General features: G+C 38.7%; 1 long non-coding RNA gene and 1 pseudogene across 1 annotated transcript; both read left to right on the top strand.

The window, feature by feature from the left end:
* The first annotated feature begins 250 nt into the window (after nt 1–250).
* LOC110708841 overlaps nt 251–22052 on the top strand; it is a 74456-nt pseudogene continuing 52654 nt past the window's right edge.
* On the top strand, nt 20122–21456 carry LOC110708341. The gene is made up of 2 exons (XR_002508711.1): nt 20122–20428; nt 21232–21456. It is a non-coding gene; the product is annotated as an uncharacterized LOC110708341 (long non-coding RNA).

The raw sequence follows: 22052 nt of genomic DNA, 5'->3' as shown, positions 1-22052 counted from the left end.
GAGACGGGGACTCGAGCCTGGGAGGATACGGCATCACGACTCTGGCTGTGATGATCTAGGAGATTTTTATAGGATGCACATCGCCAGAGATCGCGAGACGAGGCTCCTATGGGAGTCCTGCGGGCTAGTTGCTCTGTTCGAGACCTCCGAGGCTATGGTCGCCTCTAGCGGGGGTCACCACGTAGTACGTGCTTTGGTGGAGTTCTTCTGGGACACTACCAACACCTTTCATTTTCCCTGGGGCGAGATGATGGTCACCCCTACAGACTTCAGTCTTATCATAGGACTGAAGTTCACTTCTGTACCGCTGCCGTTCGACGGTGGGATCGATGTCTTTTCTTCAGAGGTCGAGGAGTTCTTTGGGTCGATTGTTGTTCGGGCCCGAGCTGAGGTCGAGACGACTCAGTTTAGCGCTAGAGGGATTCGCCGCTCGACGGTGGCAGCGGCTCTTGATGATGATGCGACAACCCGAGAGCAGTGGTTGCGCATCTTTGTGCTGATGTTGTTGTCAGGGACATTCTCCCCTGAAAGGGGTAGTAGGGCATTTCTTTACTACCTCCCTGCTGTCCGTGATCTCCAGCGGATTGGGACTTATGACTGGGCCAGCTTGGCCTACACTGATTTCGTTCGTGTGCTGAGGGACTCGTGTCGTCACCGGTCCTTTAGGACAAACGTCGCTTTGTCTGCTTTCTGGAAGGTCGTAGAGGTAAACATTATTCCCTATAAAGTTTAGCCCTACATGTTAGTTAGCATTTACTCACACTTTTAACTCTTTGTAGATCTGGTTCTACGAGTACTTTCCTTCCATTGCGCCGGCGAGACCATCGCCGAGGGGATATCTGGTGAGCGCCTCTTGGGGCGGCCACCATGTGGACATGTCTACTGCACGTGTCCGGGGTCGGATAATCTCGGTACGACTTTTGGTGTTTATCTTGCTCTTCTGTGATGTTTTATACATGTTCTTGCCTGATTGGTGCTTTTATAGGGACCTAAGGTAGTATACCGACCGTGGGGCGGTTGGACAGTCCCTGGATTAGCTGCGCAGTACTCTCTTGAGCGTCGCTATTTTCTGGGGACCTACGGAGCAGTTATGTATTTAGGAGAGAGAGTTGCTAGACAACACTCTTCTGATGTTTTCGTCGTTTCTGCTCCTCCGCCACGTCATATGTTCGACGAGAGACAGTTGTCGAGCATGGCTGAGGGATCTGGTTCCCTCTGGCGGTCCCATGTGATCCTTGGGCGGTGTTACACTAAGGAGCTACTACCTTTATTAGCTCCAGCCCCTGTACCGGCTGAGGATGTGAGGGTAAGAGTCTTAGCTTTTTACTTTTCGCTAAGTAGCCCCCGAGTAATACCTTACTGATTTCTTTCTATTTTATCAGGATGATCCTACTGAGTTTGTGCCGCCCCGTATGTCTCTTCACTACCAGGGGGTATACGGGCCGATCGAGGAGATGATTTCTCCAGCTCCCGAGGGCGAGCGCTTTGTGGAGCGATCGATTCCTCGCCACCAGACCAGGGTAAGCCTAGTTTTAATTCAGAATTTTGTATTCGGTTATCATGTATTTCCACTAACTTATTTTTCTGATAGTGCTCACGCGAGGTGGTTTCGGCTATGGCACGATGCATAGATGCCTTCCGGAGCCAGCTCGTTCGGATGAGGAACGTGGCTACCTGCCGTCGGGACGACGTTGTCCGAGAGTTAACCTTCCTTCACTTATTATTTATGTATTATGACTTCAGTTTTACCTTGTTTCTAATTTAATTCCTTTTTGCAGGGTCAGCCTATCGCTTCTCACACCCGTACGAGGCCTGAGGGGCGGAGAGATCCGGCGAGGTCTAGCTCGAGATGTCGTCGTACTTTGTCAGGAGGTAGAGGTGGTCGTTCCGAGGCTCCTTGGGCCGACGTTGCTGAGGGCTCAGGATCTTCTTTTGAGGGTGCTCCTGCTGCACTGGTAGGAGAGGCTACCTCAGCTTTCAGAGGTGGTGGGATGTACGAGGTTGGCTCGTCATCGCAGCAGCCTCCGGGGTCTCAGCCTCAGGTTGACCTTGGCTGGAGTGGTCCTGTCTTGAGTTTTCCTCCTCCTACGGAGACTGGAGCTGGTGCTGAGGCTAGAGCTGGTGGAGAGGTGAGTCCTCGTACGGCGCAGTTTTATGGCATGATGGGGCTACGTCCTCCGGCGCCGTAGTTTGTTTCTGTATATGTATTTTATTTTGACTTTTTTATAGAACTTTGCCTTTGACTCATTATTTAGACACTTTGTATTTATCTATGTTATTGTAAATTTATTTGATTGTTTATTATTATGTTAGTGCGTGTTAGTGTGTGCAAGGGAAGTGTGATAACAATCTTACGCAAAAATTCCGTCATTTTTATTATTGATGGAGGATATTATCCGACTCTCTCCCCCAAAAAGAAAAAATAAAAAAGGAAAGGAAAACGGAAAAAATGCTGGTTTTTTTTTGAAAATTAATATAAAATCCAAAAAAAGAAATAAAATTAATTAAAAATAATTGCTATATTTAATTAATTATGGAAAAAGATAGAAAAGATATTTAGAAAAAATTAAACGGGGCCATATAGTCATTAACCGACTCAAGTTTAATGTCTGTGTACCATGGTTCTTCTTTTTGTTCTTCTTCTTCGTCTTGGACTGAGTCGTCATCTTCTATAGCCTGTATATACGCTGGTTTATGCCTTTTTTTGATAGTTAGAGGCATTTGCTCGATTTACGTGGGAATCCTAACCATTGAGGCTAATCTTGCCAAGGCATCAACAAATTGGTTTTCTTCTCTAGGTAGATATGTATATTCTACCTTCTCTAACTGATCGGTAAGAGTTTCCAGATAGGTTTGGTAAGGGGCTAGGCTTTCGCTCCTTACTTTCCACCTTTTAGATATTTGATTGATAATTAGAGAGGAATCTCCGAATATCCTTAACTTTTTTACTCCTAATGCCAGGGCTGTTTCAAGGCCTACCACACATGCTTCATATTCAGCAGCGTTGTTGGTAACGTCAAAATCAAGCTTTATTGAGATTGGGACGTGTTCTTCTTTAGGTGACACTAGTAGCACTCCGACGCCACATCCCTTTTGGTTTGAGGCTCCGTATAAATAGAAGGTCCAAGTATCATCTTCGGTGACCATCAAATCTTCATCTGGAAATTCATTGTCTTGTATTGGTGTCGAGTCTTCTATTGGAAGTCTGCCAGAAAATCTGACACCACATATCCTTTAATAGCTTTTTGTGGCATAAACCGTATATCAAATTGGGCTAAGTTGACTATCCATCTTGAAATACGTCCATTGAGTGTTGATTTCTCGAACAAATATTTGAGTGGATCCAATCAGGATACTACGAAAACGGTATGCACCAACATGTAATGTCTCAACTTGGTTGTGGCCCAAACCAAAGCGAGGCACAATTTCTCGAGTGGTGTATAGCGTGTTTCGTATTCGAGCATCTTCTTACTTAGGTAATAGATTGCATTCTCTTTGCTTTCTACCTCTTGTGCTAACATGGCTCCCATTGTCTCTTTGGTAACCGTCAAATATAACCTTAGAGGTATTCCGGGAAGTGCTAGCGCTAATACGGGAGGATTTGTGAGATAGGCTTTGATCCTGTCAAAGGCTTTTTGACACTCATCATCCCATATCACTGGTACATTCTTCTTGAGCTTTTTGAAGATTGGTTTGCATATCGTTGTCAGTTTTGATATGAACCTACTTATGTATTGCAACCGGCCAATAAATCCTCAAATCTGTTTCTCGGTCTTGGGCGGTGGCATTGACATGATTGCTTTAATCTTGGTCGAATCTATCTCTATTCCCCTAGAGCTTATGACGTATCCCAAGAGTTTGCCTGAGGTGACTCCAAAAGCACATTTTGATGGATTCAACCTCATATTATACTTTCTTAGCCTTTTGAAGAATTTTCTTAAGGCTACTTGATGAATTGGACGGTCCTTTGATTTCACAATCATGTCATCGAAATATACTTCAAATTCTTTGTGCATCATGTCATGGAGTAAGGCAGTTGCTGCACGTTGGTAAGTAGCACCTCCGTTTTTCAACCCAAATGGCATTACCGTGTAACAGTAAGTGCTCCATGGTGTGATGAAGGTCGTTTTCTCCATGTCTTCTTCTGCCATGATAATCTGATTGTACCCTGCGTATCCGTCCATGAATGAGAGAAGCGTGTGATTTTCCGTGTTGTCTACCAGAATATCGATGTGTGGCAAAGGGAAGTCGTCCTTTGGACTTGCCTTATTTAGATCTCGACAGTCGACACACATCTTTACCCTTCCGTCTTTCTTTGGAATTGGGACGACGTTGGCGACCCATTCGGGGTATTTAGATACCTTGATGAAATCTGCAGTTATTTGTTTTTGAATTTCTTCTTTTATTTTAAGTGCTACGTCGGGTTTCATTCGACGCAACTTTTGTTTTACAGGTTTCATTCCTGGGATTAATGGTATAGTGTGTTGAGCTATTTCTCTATTAATGCCTGGCATATCTTCATATGACCAAGCAAATATATCGATAAATTCTTAAAGTAAGTTAATTAAATCGGTTATTTCTTGCTTATTCAACGTTAGTCCGATTTTAACTTCTCTTTTATTAGTTGAATCATTCGAGATGTCAACTGTTTCAATATCTTCAATCACTGGTGTTTTCTTTTCAAGTGTTTCCATTGCTTTAATAATTTCTTTATCTTTTTCATCATTAGCTAAGCAATGTTCGTCATCTTAAGTTAAGGAAGAACACGAGAAATAAGGAGAATGAGAAGTATTATTATACCCTGAGATCATTATATCAAAGAGTGATATGTCCTCAGGGAATGGATCACTAACTATCCTAGGAGAAGAAATAGGAAGGGGAGGCATTATTGCTAAAGACCTAAAAGATTCTAAAGGGAAAGAATCTGAGTCAAACTCTGACTCCGACGACTCACCGAACATCGGCCCTTGCCCTGTCGTGATTGATTTCTTCCTTCCACTCGGAGTAGTCACCTTGATAGTCTTGCGCCACCCTTGCAGTGATCCTTCGGCTGGAGTAATTAGCTTCGAGGGGTCGAAGTTTTTTCTTTGTAGGACCGTTTGAATGAGTGAGGAGTTATCTTCCTCATAAGCTTGCTCATTCTTTTCTCGCCCAAACAATAATCCCATGACGTTAAAGTCAAAGCATGGGGGTGCTTTCTCCTTACGGACGGGAGTTGGGATTTCGTCAGTGAAGTAGAAATCCAAGAAAATCTCGAATCCTGGTTGTCGTATGCCATTTACAACAAATGGTTCGGGAAATTCATGGCATGGATAGTCCTCTCCTTCTTTTATAAACTGGCCATTAAGCGTAAGAGGGTACTGATCCATTGGAATTGCTTTCTTTTGGATGCGAGCGTCCCTACGTGCTTTCAACTTGTCCTGGGCTCGCTTGAGATCTTTCCGAGTCGGTTCGAAACCAAGTCCGAAAGTATCTAGTTTTGGGAGGCCAGGTGATTCTGTCGATTTTTCTATCTCCTTCTTCTTTCCTAAGGTTATCCCAGGGAAGTGTCCTTGTTTCTTTAGTATGGTGTTGATAATCATGTTGGATTGGGGGTCGTGGCAAAGAGATGTCCTTTCATCCTCTTGGATTAAGGAGACTTCTTCGTTAAAGCCCCGTCTTCGTCATCTTCGTCGTGCTCCACGTTGATAATTGGGTTTTCTATTGATTTGATCCTCATCGGCGAAGCGTCAATAGTGATTGGAATTCCTCCAACTATGGCTTTCACTTGTTGGTGGAGAGATGAAAGGACGACCTTTAGATCATGGAGCCAAGGGAGTCCTAACAACAGATTGAATGAGGCTTTGATGTCTACCACTTGAAAAGTAGTAGCATGTTCTATTGCTCCTGCCGTCACATTTAGGGTTATTGTTCCAAGAGCTTGATGACGAGTATTATCGTAAGCACTTATTCCATGTGTGGACGGATTTAAATCTTCATCCCTTATGCCGAGCATTCTCGCAGTCCTAAGTGGACAGACATTGATAGCTGATCCATTGTCTACAAGAGTCATGGGAACATTCATCCTTTTGCAGACTACCGTTAGGGTTAACGCCTTGTAGTGTTTGTCACCTTCTGGGGGTAAATCTTTATCAGAGAAAGTGATTAGATTAATCGGACTAGGAAGATCACTCGTGAGGAACTTAGCTAGTCCCTCAGGAGTGGTGTCAGAATCTATCCCGATTTTATCCAAGGCATTCATTACAGCCAACCTATGTTCTCGAGATGTTGCCAGGAGCTTCCATACATTCATCTCAACTTTTGTCTTCTTAAACTGTTTAACGATGTCGTTGTCTTCGATGATAGGTATGGGAACTTGTTGTACGGTAGGCATAGGTTGTGTTGAAACGGGAGGTTGCATCCTCCCGGATCTTGTGAGGACGTCTATTGATGAATCTTCTTCAGCCCAAATGTCGTCTGTGGTGTATGATACAGAAGGTGAAGGTCCTACTATGTCCTTTAGGTAGACATCTTCTTCATCAATGTCCCACACTCCATTAACGGTTATGTCCTCTTCTTGTTGAACTTGGATTAATTCCTTTTCATCAATCATTTTCTGCACCAAATCCTTGAATTTGAAACAGTTTTCTAGGGTGTGCCCCCCTGATTGATGGTACTGACAGTAATATCTATCTGTCCTTTTTAATGATTCAAATGGTCTCGGTTCGAGAGGTTTGACCTTGCCACTCTCGGAGAGCATTTCGAACATTTGTGCATATGGGATCCCAATTGGAGTGTAGACTCTATTGCTCTTCTTGGGTTTTTCGGTGACTTGTAAGGGAAAATACTTTGCCTCATAAGTCGTTTTCGCTGGTGTGAATTCTCTTTTAGGTTCTTCCTTTGGACATGGAAGTTCATCATATTTCTTGTGAAGTTCGTTCACAACTTTGAGAGTTTCACGTAGTAGTTGCGATGCCTCCCTCATAAGCAGTGTGAGCAATTGTATGTCTTCCTTGTTTGCTAGTTCTGGAAGGTTATCTTTGACATCGAAAAAGATCTCTTCTTCTCCTTCTTCGACATTGGTTGCTTTGACAGGCTTAATGAGAGATGAGGGGTCAACTTCGCTTTCTTCATCGGAGATAGCCAAAGTATGAGCTAGAGGTGCATTGTCAATACTTGGCTTCTTACTGGCAGGGGGCAACGACAGCTTGTTATTGTCAATTAGGTCTTGGATAGCTTCCTTGAGCTTCCAACAGCTTTCAGTAGAATGGCCCCTACCTTGGTGATATTTGCAATGTGCATTCGGGTTCCAGTTAGGCGATCTCTTCTCAACTGGCGGATCCCCGAATGGTCCAATGGGAGTTATAAGACCTTTTGCATTTAATCGATCAAATGCGGTGTCATAACTCAGGCCAATAGGAGTGAAGTTCCTCCTAAACTGTTTCTTTTTGTCCTTGGTTGTTCATGCAAGGACTTCTCCTAGATTAAAGGTGCTAACATTATTTGAGTGGGCGGTTTTGGAAGAAGAAGGATTGTCGTTCTTCCTTCCTTTCCAGCCACTGTTGGAGCTATTGTTGGCAGCTTTAGATTTAGCCAAGTCATCTTCAATATTGATCCCAATATCATAAACAGCCTTAAAGGTATGAAGGTTATTTTGATATTTAAGATGTTTGGAATATTTTTCTTGGATATTTTTAATGAACAGTCTCACGGACTCTTTTTCACTTGGTACCTCGATCATTTTAGCTGAGGTTTCTCTCCATTTGTTAAAGAAAGCAGTGAAGCCTTCATTCTCTTTCTATTTGAGGATTTCAAGTTCTCTATGGTCAGTTTCGACTTGAATGTTGCATTTGTACCTATCAACGAAAGCATTTGATATGGATTCCCAGGTGGAGGTCTTTTCTTTTTCGAGAGAAAAGAACCATTGTTGGAAAACGGTCTCGAGAGATAGTGAGAACAGAGAAGGGAAGACTTTCTTATCGATACCCTTAATACTCATTATTGTTTCGAATGCTCTTAAGTGGAAATAAGGGTTGTCGATTGCCCTAAATTTTGGGATGTCGTTGGCGCTGAACTTCTGCGGAAGAAGATCTTTATCCACCGAGACCCCTTGGGATGTGAGTTCTTGAAACTTGTAGTCGCTAGACAACTTGCTTAGGCTCTCTTGCATGAGGTCCATTTGTTGTTGTTTCACAGGATCATCGATCTTAAGTGCGAGAAGCTTCAGTGTCTCAGTTACAGTAGCCAGTTGGTGCTTGAGATCATTGACTTCTTCTTGAGTTGCTATTATGACTCTTGCTTTCCTCTTGCGGGCTATAGGTTTGTCAAAAAGTTGGACTTGTATGAAGAGGTTATCTTTGATTAATCGTCCTTACTTTCTTGACCACGCGCTGTAAATTAAGCCAATTTGTGTTTTAATTACTTGACTCGAATCAATTTGACTTTATGGTTTTTATTTTTGTTTAAAAAAAGTATGCATATTTTTAGGGAATTAAGTATTATTATTTATTGGAGGATTAATATCCGACTTACCCCCCCAAAAGAAAATGACGAAAAAAGTGCGCACACAAGACTCTCTTAATCATGGTCAAGACATGTGTATTGGTGTGTGCATTGAGTGTAAGTGACATGTTTGGACTCTTGTGTAAGACCATGGGACTTAGTGCCTAAACTCAAACATTAATTTAATTAAGCATTATTGTCAGCAAAATTAACCGAATTAAACAAAAAACTAATTAATTAGACATTAGGTGATGACTCGACAAATAATCCAAACTGTCGCCCAAGCGACAGGACTGGCGTCACATTATGGTGGTTGGCGCCAGACAATTTAGTAAATGTCTGGCGCTACACACTATAACGTGGCGCTACAGCCCAGACTTTGGCGCCTGTATTGGAGCTTTGGTCTGGGACTGTTTTCGGTATTATTAGTCAACTGGGGTATGCCTAAAGTCGTACTAGGTCAATTCCGATTAAAAAAAACTTTATTGACTCAAATTAATTAATTAATTAATTAATTAGGCAAAGTTCTTTAAGTCATTAATTTTAGTCTCAACACAAATCAACAAACGGTTAAGAGAAACATAGAATATATATGCACAACAAATAATGCACAATTAGTCAAGTAGGCACAATATGATGTAATGAGTTCGCAACCTAACCATGGCTCTAGTTCTCTAAAGTTCAGGATATGGTTTAGTCAAATAGGGTCCATGGTTAATTGTCCGGATGCACCGCGCAGAAGCCTAACTGTGAAGGGTTAGCGCGTGTGGATGGGACACCGTGAGTTTTAGAAAAAAAAACTCACTTCCATGGTTTGTTGAATTCAACATCTTAGATGTACCCTTTGTTGCTAGGAGCGTTCAATCGGGTAGATAGAGCATGAATTCCCAGAAGGTTATGTCCATATGTAGAACACATATGGGTTTCAGAAAAGTGAGAAAAAAAATTCAATCAGGAAGTAGGATCGAGCAAACAATACGAAAAACAGGTCGAAATTAGAACGCATATTTTTGGCTCGGTATTGGGGGAAATTGGCACCAGTAAACAGAGACTGGCGCCAACTTTTAACTGTAGCGCCTGGCGCCAATACTGGCGTCTGGCGCTGCGGCTAAAAGTTTAGCGCCAAGCTCTGGCCCCTGACGCTACTTCCCACATGCCTCAGCAGCTTTCTGTGCTCAATAAAATCATCCAGTTTCGCGCAGTGTTATTTCAGTCCCAGTTGTGAAAGACATTTCTCAAATTTTCTACGTGTAAAATCCTATGTTTTTGACTCATTACGGATGGTCTTTCCAATGAGAACCTTTTTATGCATATAACAATAATGTTAATCAAAATTACGCACATGAAATACTTAAAGCTTTTCGAGTCTCATCCACTCATTCTAAATCATTGCCGAAACAAATTCAGGAATTAAAATAGAAATCCTCCCCAGCGGAGTCGCCAAAAACTGTAGGGAATAATTTCAAGCCTTTAAAATCCCACTAGCTTGAACCCCACTGTGATCATACACTAAAGTACGGTGGCGTCCAAAAGGGAAGAAGATAGAGCAAAAGAGTCGCCAACAAGTTTTTAAGGAACTTGTAAACCGTTCACGAGGTGAAGGTTACACCCCTTAACGATCCAAGAGATCGTCAACTCCATAAGGTCATGAACCAAATAAGGGTTCGGGGATGATGGTACAAATCCAACCTAAAAGAGATTGAACCTGCCCTAATAATAGGCCTCTACTTCATTCTGCTCGTATTCATGTGCGTTTTCTGATTAACATGCAATCAATAGGTTACCCTAAACCTGTTTAATCTATGTTGGTTGAATATTAATGCACAAATAAACTATTATTGGCGATCACTTGAATTATAATCATATTAAACCTAACAAGATTATTAATTATCTTATTAAGCGTGGTTACAAGTACCAATTCCCTTTAAACATGCAATAAAGGTGATCAAGCAATAAAGAATAAATATCAAGCAACATAATAAATAATAATCATAACAATAATTATAATCGTTATCAAAATAATAATAATAATAATCATCATAAATTATAACAATTAAAATCATAATCATGCTCATGTTAGTATTAAAGCATAATAATAGCAAGATCCTAGGCATGATACTAACAAGATTAATAACAAACCCTAGCATGTCACTAAGCAATAAAAATCAAATCTTTAACCCTAACATGATACTAACATGAATAAATATTAGGAAGAACATAAGAAGCATCATAGAAATCATATTTAATATTAAAGTTACCCTAGACATGATATTAGGAATTAAAATAACAATCTAAGCATGATTTCTACATCATAATATCAATTAATCAATTAAAGTACTTACTTGGATGTCTCGTACCTCTTTCTTTCACGTCTAGGGCGAAGGCAACTTCGAATATGGCTAGGTGTTTCTAGATCTTGTGAATGCGGAATTTTGTATGAAAACAAAAGTTTAGAAAAGAGAGAGAATATATTGTAGATGAATACTCAAGAATGAGGAGAATTGGTGAATGAAAACTTGTGAATGAAGAGAGTTGATGATTGATAGATGTAGATGATTATCCGTCTCTGAAAACGGAGTTTTTAATACGATATTTATAGAGAAAATCAGCCAAAAAAGATAATTTAACAAAACAGAGTCTGAAGATCGCAAAACAGTATTGGCGCCAACCCTGGCTAACTGGCGCCAGGCACCAGTGGCTAGCGCCAGGCGCCAATTGCTAGCGTCTGGCGCCAAGCCTGGTTCCAGGCGCCAAGGCCTGGGGTTGGACGCCAAACTGGATTTCAACGCGTTTTCGAAAATCTGATAAATTTATCGTACTGGAAGATAAAATAAAATAATTTCTTCGAAAATGCTATTTGATCTTGATTAAAACTCTAAAAAGTCAACAAAGTCAACTTATCAATGCTAATTGAATTAGGAATGAAAAGAACCTTCTATAAGATTCTAAAAGACTAAAAACATTCCTAATTGCATTAGGAATGATAAATCATATTAGGCCCTCCCCTAGATCATTGGGCCGTAAATAAAACTCAAACCGGGCCCAGTTTAGTAAATTGGCCATAACTTCCTCAATATTCATCGGAATTGGGCTTATAATATATCGTTGGAAAGGTCTTTGCAAGCCCCATCCAACTACACCATTATTGGACCAACCAAAATGGATTAGCTGTTTTCTTAAAATAAAGTTTTCCAAAACAGGGAGAAAAGAAAAGAAATAAAACTTTCCGCAACACTAGACCTTTCCACACTTTCGTTTCATTCTATTATGATTCGACGTGAAAGGCACTCATCACTAGGTTTGGTTTTGGGGAGACACAAATGGGTGTCTACAACTATGATCTTGCTATTATTATTATGCTTTAATGTTAACATGAACATGATTATGATTATAATTGTTATAATTTATGATGATTATGAATATTATTATTATTATTATTATTATTATTATTATTATTATTTTGATGATGATTATTTTATTTATGATGATATTATCATTATTATAATTTATTATTATCGTTATTGATTATTTATTATGTTGCTTGATATTTATTTTTATTGCTTGATCACACCTTTTATGCATGCTTAAAGGGAATTTGTACTTGTAGTCATGCTTAATAAGATAATTAATAATCTTGTTAAGGTTAATTGTGATTATAATTTCAAGTGATCGCCAATAGTAGATTTATTTGTGCATTAAATTCAACCAACATAGATAAACAGGTTTAGGGTTAAACCTATTGATTGTATGTTAATTAAAAAGCGCACATGAATACGATCAGAATAAAGTAGAGGCCTATTATTAGGGCAGGTTCAATCTCTTTTAGGTTGGATTTGTACCTTCATCCCCGAACCCTTATTTGGTTCTAGACCTTATGGAGTTGACGATCTCTTGGATCGTTAAGGGGTGTAACCTTCACCTCGTGAGCGGTTTACAAGTTCCTAAAACTTGTTGGCGACTCTTTTGCTCTATCTTCTTCCCTTTTGGACGCCACCGTACTTTAGTGTATGATCACAGTGGGGTTCAAGCTAGTGGGATTAAAAGCTTGAAATCTATTCCCCACAATAGTCAATCTTGCTCAGTTTGACTTGAGATTTGTACCACAAAAAGCCATCAAAGGTTCTGCGGTTTCTGATTTCTTAGCAGACTTTCCATTAGAAGAAGTTGAGAAAGAAGAAGATGAGTACGATTTCCCTGACGAAGATTTACTCATGACCGAAGATGATAGTTGGACGCTCTATTTTGATGGAGCTTCAAACCAAAAAGGATGTGGTGTAGGAGTCTTGCTTGTATCACCCAATGAAGAGCACATCCCAATTTCCATGAAGCTCGACTTTGATGTCACAAACAATGCCGCCGAATATGAAGCATGTATTTTGGGATTAGAAACAGTTGTCGCCTTGGGAATTAAGAAGCTCAGAATCTACGGTGATTCTTCACTAATCATTAACCAAATCTCCAAGAGATGGAAAGTGAGAAGTGAAAGTCTCGCTACATATCAAGCTCATTTAGAAACTCTCATGGAGCAACTAGATGAAGTGGAATATACGTATTTGTCGAGAGAAGAAAACCAATTCGCCGACGCACTAGCTAAATTAGCATCAATGGTGCGAATTCCAACGGATACAATCAGAATGTCGTTGACCATAGAAAGAAGATATGAACCGGCTTATGTTCACGCACTCGACGACGAACCAGAACCACAAGAAGAAGAAGAAGAAGAAGAAGAAGAAGAAGAAGAAGAAGAAGAATAAGAAGAAGAAGAAGAAGAGCCATGGTATACAGATATCCTTAATTATGTGACAAGAGGAGAATACCCTCCTAATACTGATAAAAGGGCACGCCGTGCTTTGAGGCTCCTGGCCTCACAGTATGTGCTCATCAGGGGAGAACTCCACAAGAGAACTGCAATAGGGAGAAATCTCTTATGCATAGCCAAGAAAGAAGCACATAAAACCATGGAAAACCTTCATGCCGGTATATGTGGAACGCACATGAATGCAAAGATGTTAGTCCAAAAGATTCAACGTCAAGGTTATTATTGGACTACTATGGAGAGAGATTGTCACGAATACGTCAAGAAATGTATGAAGTGTCAAGTCTACGCTAATTTACAGCATGTTCCACCTTCGCTTCTCTACACATATACTTCTCTATGGCCTTTCTCCACTTGGGGCATCGACATCATTGGAAAAATAACACCACCAGGACAAGGCGGGCATGAATTCATCCTCATAGCGATCGACTATTTCACCAAATGGGTCGAAGCTGCCTCATATGCTAAGCTGACGGTGAAACACGTAGCTCAGTTCATTGAGAAAAATATCATATGTCGCTATGGGGTACCACATGAGATGATCAGTGACAATGGAACACATTTCCAAGTCGAATGCGCGGAATTATTGCAGAAATATCATATATATATCAAGCATCACAGATCATCACCTTACAGACCACAAAAAAATGGTGCGGTCCAATCGGCCAACAAAAACGTGAAAACTATCATCGAAAAGATGACAGAAAATTACAAGGATTGGCCAAGTAAGCTACATTTCGCCCTTTGGGGTTATCGAACCTCTGTTCGTACATCAACGGGGGCTACTCCTTTCTCTCTAGTTTATGGGGTCGAAGCTGTACAATTAATAGAACTCGAAATCCCTTCTCTTCGAATCGCATTGGAAAGCCAACTAGATGAAGTCGACTGGATTAGAGCAAGATATGATGAACCAGTCTTACTTGATGAAAAACGCTTGGCAGCTTTGCATCATATCCAAACCTACCAACAGCGTATGGCGCGACATTTTAATAACAAAGTCAAGACTAGGAATATCAAAGAGGGTGACCTTGTGCTTAAGGCACTTCGTAAAAATGTGTTAGATCCAAGAGGAAAATTCAGACCGAATTGGTCAGGCCCGTACATCGTTAAAACCATCTTGTCTGGCGGAGCAACACAATTGGTAGACATGGACGGTAACGGCTTCCACAATTTAACCAACTTGGATCAACTCAAGAAATTCTATGCCTAGTCGCATGGGTTCATGACCCAATAGAGCTACGTTTGGCCTGATTCCTTTTTTTAGGATACGTAGGAAACCCCTCAAGGGGGGCCCGGCCACTTTAAAAAAATAAAAATCCTCCCTCCGCCGATCAAGTATACGCGTCAGTTCAGCATTGCGTCACGACTAAAAAAAAACTGCCGCGACACAGGACATTCCACCGTGTCACGGTACAGTCCACCGTGGCGCGGTGGACCTGAGCGCAATAAATAAATAAATAAATAAAATAAATAAAAAAATTGTCGTGATGCGGGAATCTGCAACGTGTCACGGGATTTTTCACCGTGACACGGTGGAATTTCAGGTTTTCCGAGTTATTTTAGTGACGTATTATTTGCGAATTCATTATTCATTCGAGGCTTTTATTTTCATTCTTCCATTGCGTCCGATGATACCGGCGGCAGCTTTAGGCAATAGCAGTACGACAAGCAGCAGTGATTAGCAGCGAGTTGCAGCGAAAATAAAAAGGGGGGAAGCAGAATCGCCGTGACACGGTAATTTATGCCAGCCGACGGTAGAAGCTCCGAGCACCGTTGAGTACGTGCCGAGACACGGTAATCCAAGCAAAAAGATTTTTCTTTGGGTGAAAATCGGACAAGAAAGAGGAATGGTGGATGAGCAAAATGGGAGAAATGGTTGATATTTAAAACCAAAAAAAAAATCCCTTGCAACGGACCCTGTTCCCACGTAACGGTCATATATTGTGTGGTGCACATGCTTTGACTGGTCAAAGATGCCAGTTGACCGATTTTTCAGCCAACAAATTTTCCGCGCCACGGGAATTTGTTCCGCGTGACGGGCCCCCCTGCCGCGTCACGGGAAACTGCTCCGCGTAACGGGGACCCGTGCCATGTCACGGGAATCTTTTCGTGACACGGTGGCTTTGTGCCTGCCCTACACAATTATCTGCGAATATTCCTCACATTTTGACTAAAATTACCATTTTACCCCTAGTAAGCATCGAAGTCTATTTTTCAGCATTTTAAACACCTAATATGGTCGGATAATCGATTTGAAGGTGTGAATCATCTGCGGCTCACGTTCGGGGATAATGGAACCATCATATACTTGCAAATTTCAGCAATTGTCGGCTTTCCTCAGGCATGAAAAGCGTTATCGGTGGATTTTTCTTCAAGTATAGAAACCCGCCAAGTCGGCTTTCCTCAGGCATGGAAAGCGTTACCGGTGGATTTTTCTTCAAGTATAGAAAACCGCCAAGTCAGCTTTCCTCAAGTGTGGAAAGCGTTATCGATGGATTTTTCTTCAAGTATAGAAAACCGCCAAATTCCTTTGTCGGCTTTCCTCAAGCATGGAAGGCATTATCGGTGGATTTCTTCAAGCATAGAATGACACCAAATTCATACGTCGACTTTCCTCAAGTATGGAAAGTGTTATACGGTAGGATTCTTCAGGCTTAGAAAACTACCAAACTCCTCAGTTGACTTTCCTCGGGCATGGAAAGCATTTCAACATACGTCATCCGGTGGATTCCTTCAAGCATAGGAAGCTGCCAAACTCATTTGTCACCGATACACTGGTGCCAGATACATATTATATCCTTTACCCTTTTATCTGTAGAACTAACATTTTTCTGCTGGTATCGGTGTATGGAGAGTGATTTAGGATCACAGAACGTCTTAAATCATTCTCCATCCCTATCGGCTACTTTGACTATCGTTTTCGAAACTGACGTTTCTACAAACTCAGTCAAAGTGGGGGCTTCTGTAGACACCTAAAAATGTCTCCCCAAAACCAAACCCGATGATGAACAACCTTTCACCGCCACTATTGGTCGGGTTCAGTATTTAATCCCAAGAGTGCTTAAAAAATCGTATTTGATTAAATTCATATTTTTGAACAGTCCATGGATTAGTCTTGATGTTTGGAAAAAGCATAATTTTTAATTTCAGCCCAAACTTATTATTTAATTTTAGCCCAAACCTTTTTTATTTTATTGTTTTGTTATTTATTTTTGGCCCAAACCTTTTATTTATTTTTATTTAATTATTTTCTTACTTTAACCCAAATGATAATAAGTCAGAAAAGGCCCGAAATTATCAATCGACACTTAAAATGCCGAATGAATTTAGGGTTAAAAATGTATTTAGACGGAAAAAGGGCTGGGAATTCCCGCGCCATGGCAGGTATCTACCGTGTCACGGGAATCATTCCCGTCTGACGGTGGGATTTCCCGTGACACGGGAAGTCTGCCGTGACACGAGAATTTCCATGTCTTTTCCGCGTAAACCCTTAACGCGTTTTCTTTCCCGTTTTCTGAAAATTTCCCGCGTCACACCAAAATTGCACCGTGTCACGGGAATGTTTCCCGTCTGACGGTGGCACTTCCCGTGTCACGGTACAGTTTGCCGTGTCGCGGGATACTTTTTTAGGGTTTTTATCATTTTAGGGTTCCGTGTGCTCCCTCAGCACATTTTCCCTATAAATACCCCCTCATTTCTGATGAACGGGGCAACAATTAATTCTCTAGTTTTTATTTTTCTCTCTTCTATGCTTTAGCCTAAACACTAGCCTACCCTTCTCATTTTAAAAAATTCCTTCTTCAAGTGCTCAAAGGAGTCCATACTTTACTCGTGGTTCTGTCCTTAAACCAAGGCGTGAAAGGTAGAACTATTTGAGGGTTTGGCCCCAAGTCAACTCTACTTTATTTAATTTAATTTAATTATTGTTTTATTATTTCCTTGAAGTTACTAACTCGTTTGTTATTTTGTAGTTACAAACAAACAGAATCAAAGTAAGAATTATGTTCCTTTTATTTCTATTATTTTTCTAACGATTTTATGTTGTTGGAATTGTGGTTAAATTGCTTCCAATAATAATGGTAATTCTATTGTTATTTTGATCACCATATTTCATGTTTAAAGGGAATATGTAATTGAAAATCACGCTTAATAAGATAATTTGGACAACCGGTCTAGGTTCCTTTTTAATCTTGTTAATTAATTCAAGTGATCACAAATATTTTAGAATTATGTGTTGCATTAATATTCAACCAATTTAGCTAAATAATAGTTTGGAGCGAATTGAATATTTTGTTTGCATGCCTTTGAGATCGCATGAATGCTTTTCACTATAAGAATCGAGTAGAGGTCAATACGGGCGAATGTGACTCCATGACTCACTTCGTACCATCATCCCCGATCCTCCTTTCGTGGTTCCGAACCATATGGAGTTAGTAATCTCATGGATAATGAATGGGGTGTAACCTTCACGGGTCAATCGTTGTTGCCTTCGTTGTCCCTTTATCGTGGTTGCCTTAAATGATCCGTGAACGGTTTACAAGTTCCTTAAAAACTTGTTGGCGGCTCCCTACTTTCCTTGTCCCTAATTGTATTATGTCAATTCCCACTTCCTATGAGTGTCAATCATATTCACAACATGCTTTTAACGTAGGCGCACTTCAAACGACGCCTACAGTACCCATTATGGTTGATACCCCAGATCAAATGTTGGTTCAAGTTAGCAAAGCTAAGGAACAAGGGGCTGATTTGGTTGAGCTTCGAATAGATTTTTTGAAGAATTTCAACCCAGATCATGATCTTCAACTTTTGATTAAAAACAGTTCTTTGCCTACTTTGATCACTTTCAGGCAATTTCTAATCTTCGATTGTAATTTTGTTCGGGCATTTTCTGAAAATTTGGTTTTTGGGTTTAGAGTATGAATTTGGGAGTTGTGTAAGTTGATTCATGAAGAATAATTTAATTGTATGATGTTTTATGATTTGGGTATTTAGAATTTTGTGCTTATGAAAACTAGAGTATTGAATATTGAAACTATTGTACATTGTGAATTTTGAGTCAAAAACTTGATTGGAAATGTGATAGTGATATGGTTCTTGAGTCTCGAGAAATATAGAGTGAGATGATGCTTTGGGCAGGGGTGACATTCCCAATATGCAATCTTGTAAAGTTGAGATTGTCAAAGAATGCTATTCTTGTATAAGTAAGAGGGAATCATTTAGACCATCGTCACTCATGGTATAAAAATTTATACCACCCCTCTCTCTCTACCACTTTCTCACTCCTCCACATCATCTATACCACAATACAATATATTTTCTTCAAAAATCACCCCACCCATGGTATAAAAAAAGTTTACCAACACACTTTCTCTCTCCTATATGTATGAATTATACACTTAATTAAATTATAATTATATTTGGTTTTATGTTGAAAATAACTAATACTATTTATAAAGTTAATTAAATAAAATAAGCAATTTAGGTAGAAAAAAGTGAATTTCAAAAATATATAAAACTGTATCAATATGGGTGTCTATGTGTATGTCTTGAAAAATTATGAACAAAAGTAATTTTTTCATAATTTTTGACTTTATAATTTTTTTTCTTAAAATGCAGTTGAAAAAAATAAATAAAAGATGTATGACAACGATGTGACCCGGTTGGTTCATGTTTCACGTGGAACGAAGCAAAAGTTTATCATGGGATGGTATATACCATTTAATGGTATAGTTTTATGCCACCAATGTAGTAAAGATTTGCAGCTTTTGGATGAATATTTACAAATCTGCAAATACGGAGTATTGAATAAGGTTGGTTGAGTCTTTGATAATGATGATGTGTGTGTGCAAGCTATGTAGGGTCCACCTTCATTTACATTAATGAAACCTGCTATGTCAATTATAATGGAGAGTGCAAACCGAATCATTTCAATTACATGCTTAGATGAGGCAGACCTATATGACTTTGACAGTATCATTTCTGCAAAGTGAAAAAATTAGTTCTAACTTCAAATTTGAATGTGTAGTTTGGTTTTCTTTTTCTTAACATCCAAGGAAAAACAATATAATAGTATATTATAAATAGAATTTCGAATTCATAAATCAGGTAGTACAATATAAACTACTTTTTCATAATCATTTATAGTTGTTCATGTGGTATTTAGACCTGCATTGGAAGGAGGTCAGTATGATGGTGATGAAAGCAAGCGAAGAAATGCATTGTACAGAGCCATGGAACTAGGAGCTGACTATATAGATGTCGAGCTTAAGGTTATACTATTCCTTTGTCTTTTGTTTGTTGTAAATCTAAACCTGTATTTTATTAGTTTTCATGTTATTGACAAGTTGATGTGGGAGGTATGTTTAGCGGATTTGCGTAAGTGTAGTATTGTATGCAACAAAACGTGATAATTGTTTATTTGAGAAAAATGGAGTTGCATGTTTAGTACTTCATATATCTCAAGATTCTCAACACTATTGTCTTAAAGATAATGTAAGAGACTTGAGCATCTTTAACTAGGATACACAACGATGTTTTAGATAGATGATCTAATCTGTCCTCATAAGCAAAAAGTAGTCCAAAATTTGCCCATTATCATTTCACCTAAAGAAGGTGTTTGATATTATAATGATGTGGTTTGGTTTGACTAAACTCAAACCATATTTTGACTAATTTTCTTAAGAAAATATTATCATTAGGTTTGTCTCTATGTGAAATATTCAAATATTTTCACTAGTAGAAAAATATAATAAGACACCCCTATAAAGGCACCGGTTCAGGCCAAACCGGTGCCCTAAACCGGCCCAAAATTAGGCGCGATTTTACACAAATAGAAAAGGCACCGGTTCAGCCCAAACCGGTGCCAAAAATAAAAAGAGCACCGGTTTGAACCGGTGCCTTTACGAACTGGTCCATTTAAATATAAAAAAAAACCGCCCTTATAAAAAACCCCCCTAACCCTAATTATCTCAGCCGCGTCTCTCTCCTCTCCTCTCCTCTTTCTCTCTCCTCCTCCTCTTCTTTCTCGCCGATCTACCTCCTTCATTCTTCATCTTTCGCCGATCTACCTCCTCCAACAATTCGAAAACCACCAACAAATCGACGACAACAACATGCAACAAAGATTTTGAGGTTTTTCAATCGATTTCTTGGTTTTTTTTTTAACATTTCAATCGATTTCTGGGTTTTTCGAATTCAATTTTTTTTTTTTTTTCAATTTTTTCGATTTTGATCGATTATTCGAATTTAATAGTTTTTTTCCGATTTTGATTTTGTAAATTTCGATTTCAGGGTTTTGCATTTCGATTTTGTTGTTTAATTTTTTTTTTCTATTTCTCGGTTTTTTTTTCGATTTCTTTTTTGATTGTGTTTTTTCCGATTTTGATTTTGTTTTTCGATTTCAATTTCGATTTCTGGGTTAATTTTCTGTTAAAATAATATATTATTTTGGGTTAATGCATGTGGTGTTAGTGTTTTTATTTTCGTAATTTTTAGGTTTTTTTCCTGGGTTTTTTTTTTTCCATTTCAATTCTATTCTAATTGGGTTTTTTTTTTTTTTTTTTTTTATCGATTTTCATTTTTGATTTTGGATCTCCTGGTTTATTTTATTTTTGATTTCATTTTTATTTTTCGATATCTGGGTTTATTTTTTTTCAGATTCGAATTTTTTTTTTCGATTTTTTTTTTGTTTTCTGGGTTTTTTTTTCGAATACTGGGTTTTTATAATTTATTTTTTTATTTATTTTCTGGGGTTTTTTTTAATCGAGTTTAATTTTATTTATTTTCTGTGTATTTTTATTTATGATTTTCTATTTTGATTTTTATTTTATTCGATTTTTTTTCTGGGTTTTATTTTTATATTTTTATTTTTCGATTTTTCACAGCTTAATTAACTCATTTTAATCAATTTATTTTGGTTGTTATAATTGGTGCAGGTACTTATATCTTAAATTGAAGAATCAAGATGCAAGTATATTGATTTAGATGTTGTATGGGTTTTTTTATTGTAAAGTTGTAAATTTTTATTTTGATTTATATTGTATTTTTTTTTATTCATATGTTGCAATTTTTTTATTTTGATTTATATGTTGTAATTTTTTTTTATTGATTTATACTGTAAATTTTTTTTGATTATATACATATTGAACAGATTTGATTTATATGTTGTGATATTTGATTTATATTTTGTATTCTCATTTCATTTTAGTTTATTTAATTTATAAGAAAAAAAAAATTTGGGCACTTTTGGCACCGGTTAACCAGTGCCAAAAGTTGTGAATTAAAATTTTTTGGTACTTTTTGGCACCGGTTTGAACCGGTGCCTTTTTAAACCCCTTTTTGGCACCCTTCACATTGGCACTGGTTCAAACCGGTGCCTTAGGCCGGGTTTGAACCGGTGCCAAATTCATTTTTTCACGTAGTGTTTATTTTTGCAATTTTTACTAATACATTGTTTAATTTGAATCTTTGTGTTTTCATATGGTTTAATTCTAATAAGATTATAAGAGTAAATAAAACTCTCACTTTTTTTTCCCCTAGTTCAACTTTCATGTTTTCTATTGCACAACTTTGGTAAGAGTATGTGAATAATGCAAAAGGCAAAGTGTAGATTAAAAAGAAAAAAATGGAGGTAGTAAACTCCCAAAATAAGGTAAAGAGAACATTACAAGGTTGATGGATTTATATTTATATATTTATTTGTATTACCCCATTGAGAACCATGATTCACTTTTGAAACCTCAAAGGAAAAGTAGAA

Source organism: Chenopodium quinoa, unplaced genomic scaffold (assembly GCF_001683475.1).
Source record: "Chenopodium quinoa cultivar QQ74 unplaced genomic scaffold, ASM168347v1, whole genome shotgun sequence".
In the NCBI taxonomy this organism is placed as follows: domain Eukaryota; kingdom Viridiplantae; phylum Streptophyta; class Magnoliopsida; order Caryophyllales; family Amaranthaceae; genus Chenopodium; species Chenopodium quinoa.
The sequence above is the reverse complement of the archived record's forward strand: the minus strand, read 5'-3'. Positions and strand labels throughout refer to the sequence as shown.